The 3,408-nt window shown below is 33.8% G+C and overlaps 1 pseudogene; it reads right to left on the reverse strand.

Moving 5' to 3' along the window:
- Window positions 1–2,720: 2,720 nt before the first annotated feature.
- LOC126493466 (olfactory receptor 150-like) lies at window positions 2,721–3,407 on the reverse strand (annotated as a pseudogene).
- Between the last annotated feature and the right edge of the window lies 1 nt (window position 3,408).

A 3,408-nucleotide genomic window follows, 5' to 3' on the forward strand; every position in this document is an offset into this window, starting at 1 on the left:
CCCAGGCTTTTTCAGACCCAGGCCAGCTGGCCTTGGTGAGTTCCCGATAGAACATCCCCATTGTCTCAGTGTGTGGGTGTACCCCTCACGGTCCTGAGTTCCTTGCTCGTGATTCTGGTACTTTAACACAGTTGTTTCTGTTGAACTTTTCCATATTGGGTTTCATGGCCTAAATTGATGAAGACAACAGAGGGAACCTGAAATGGCCCTATCCTATAGCCATACTGATAAATATCTTGCATATCACCATAGAATCTTCATCTGTATTTCTGTATTTTGAATGTTTAATATAAGAACTGTTTCCATTAGTTTTGATAAACCTTATTTATTTATTTTTTTTTTCAGAAGAGTGCTTCGCTGTAGCTTTGGAGCCTGTACTGGACCTAACTCTTGTAGATCAGCCTGGCCTCAAACTCAAGAGTTTTTCCTGCCTCTGCCTCCCAAGTGCTGGGATTAAAGTCACGTGCCACCACCTCCCGGCTTCTTTATCACATTTTTAACTACATAAATTATATTATACATCATCTTTGTAAATTATTCATTAAAAAAAATCACATAACGACACCAAGTGAAAAACTACTTCCAGTCTCTATTCTCTTATCATGTGGTAAATATTATTTTGTTCTCTATTTGAACCAGGAAAACCCTGTTATAATTATCTTGTTCCAGTAGGGTCATTCAATTCTTTTATTTATTGACATTTTACCTCTCACATTGACCTCTTGATTTTTCAGGATTTTTAAAAGAAGATTTCCTTCAAAGAAAAAAACAAACAAACAAACAAAATTGTACTTTTCCAAACAATTTATTAATGACTCATAATAATAATAATAGGATTGTTGCAGCTTATGTATATTTTGTTTAATTAAATATTGTTAGGTTAATACAATGAAATATTTTGATTTTTATATATTAGTTAACAGGATATTTGCTGAATATTTACAGTCACCTTATACACATCACATTGTTTCTGTGTGCCTAAAACAGAAAAGTATCTCATAATTATGAGAAATCAAGGAACATCTAAAATTGGTTCTAGAATTATAAATATTATTGTAGGACATTATATTACACATTGTTTTCACAAAAGCAGTCTATCAATAATAGACTGATAATTATTATACAAATTTATAGAGATTAAATACAAATATAATTATGATGATAATGCTTCAAGTAGTTAGTTAGACATGGATGTGAATTGGAGCTAAATATATTTTTAATGTCAACTCAATGCTAAGAAGAAATGCTTTGTGATACAGAGTCCCTACTCCTTATAAATACAATTCAGAGAAGATGGCAGGGTAGACCATAGGATAAACATCATGACTGGCAGATCTTCAGGAGCAAAGTTGCTATGTTGCTAGCTGAGGATGGTCATGGAAGGATTTCTAAGAGTCAGATAAGATAAATACAAACAAGTCTGCATAAAACTGTAACTTATGAATAAGCTAAATGATTTAGGAAAATGAACAGTATAGGTAAAATGAGGAAAACAACATAAAGAAAATCTGTTGAATTGTCTTACTTTGAGGCTGTATTTGATGACAGAAGTTTCTAAAGAGAAATTATCCACAAAAATCTTAATACTTACATGAAAGTTATTTATACTCAATATCTATATGACTAATAATGAAAATAAAGTGTGCATTTATCCTGTGCTATAAGAGAGGAGACAAATATGGTTAATGAGATTCGTTTTTGTGTTAACATCAAAATAGAGTATCATTAAAGAAGCCTAGGAAAAGTATGGCTTGATACAGAAAAAAATATAATTTCCTGTTTTCTACCATATCACTGTAGATTATTAGCGATCATTTCCAGCTGCTGTAGGTTCTTATAATTTCTAAAGACTAGAATTCAATATGGTCTGACATGGACTTAGGTGGTAGGGTACTAGAAGAAACAGAATTAGGGTACTCACACTTTTTAACTTGGGCATTTCTGTCCCATTTATGTTCTCTTCAATTAATAAAACTTTTGAGGAAATGTATTATTTTCTACTGGAATGTGGTAAGACATCCACACGTCATGTAACATAAACAAATAATGAAATAGATATACATACACAGAATTTTGTGTAATAATAGAAAAGATAGATTGAGATGTCAAATATTATTTAAAAAATCAAGGGGCTTTTATTCTTTTTTTCAAAGTGAATGTTCTATTTTTCCTATTTTGGTGTTGCAAGATGACCTAACAGACATATAACAAGAGGTGTCTTGTCATGTAATTGAAGGCAAGCTGAAGACAAAGTCACCACTGTTCAGTACCTCCTATAGGATTCAGATAAAATAATAGATGTGAGGTAATAAGTTTTAAAATGCTAGTGCTGGGAAGAGTAATAAAGGCTCCAGTGGTTTGCTTCTCAAACAGATTAGTACATCAAGCAAGGTACCATGTGCTATTTGGAAATGTCTATTTTTATTTCATAATGCAACATTTTTAACTGCTTTAAGTTGATGGGAATCACAAGTCTATAAGTTCTTAAGCAATTAGGATGTTTCTTATTCTAGTAGATCTATTCTAGATATAGAAAAAAAAAAACATGCTGCTGCTGAAGTCTTCAGAAAAAGATGGGATGTTGGATTCCAGCAGGAGATTTTTCTGATGTGGATTCGACTCCAAACTAAAATTTCTTGTTTGGAAGTTAATTGGATAAGGGTTATAAAATAAAATTTATTGATTGTAGGTGCTCTGTTTTTGCTATTGCAAAAGTTTCTTTACACATGGAACTTAATTTTATTAAATAACTTAGATAGAGCAAGTTTTACATCCCTGTTCCTTAGGCTGTAGATCATAGGATTCAGCATGGGCACAACAGTTGTATAAAACACAGAAGACACTTTGCCTTAGTCCTTGGATCTTAATGAGAAGGGTTGTAGGTACACAAATGCCAAGGAACCAAAGAAGACAGCAACAGCAGAGAAGTGGGAGCTGCAGGTGCTGAAGGCTTTGAATCTGCCCTCAGTGGATTTGATACAGAGGATGCTAACTATGATGAAGATGTAAGAACCCAGGATGGCCAAGGTTGGAACAAGAATGTTAAAAGCACTGAGATACAGGAGGAAAACCTCATTGATGAAAGTACTGGAGCAGGCAAGCTCCATCAATGGGAAAAGATCACAGAAATAATGGTTTATTGTATTAGCCTTACAGAAAACCACTCTTAGCATGCAGAAAGTATGGATAGATGCACCAATGATGCCCACGCTATAAACCCAACCTATCATCCAGGAACAGACTTGGTAAGACATAGTGACATTGTAGAGCAAGGGATTACAAATGGCAACATAGCGGTCATATGCCATGGCTGCTAACATGTGACATTCAGATATAACAAAAGCAAGGAAGAAATAGAGTTGAGTCATACATTCTGGGTAGGAGATGACATTCTTCTTTGCCACAAAG

Source organism: Alexandromys fortis, unplaced genomic scaffold (assembly GCF_014885135.2).
Source record: "Alexandromys fortis isolate MF-2015 unplaced genomic scaffold, M_Fortis_MF-2015_v1.1 scaffold_335, whole genome shotgun sequence".
Lineage (NCBI taxonomy): Eukaryota > Metazoa > Chordata > Mammalia > Rodentia > Cricetidae > Alexandromys > Alexandromys fortis.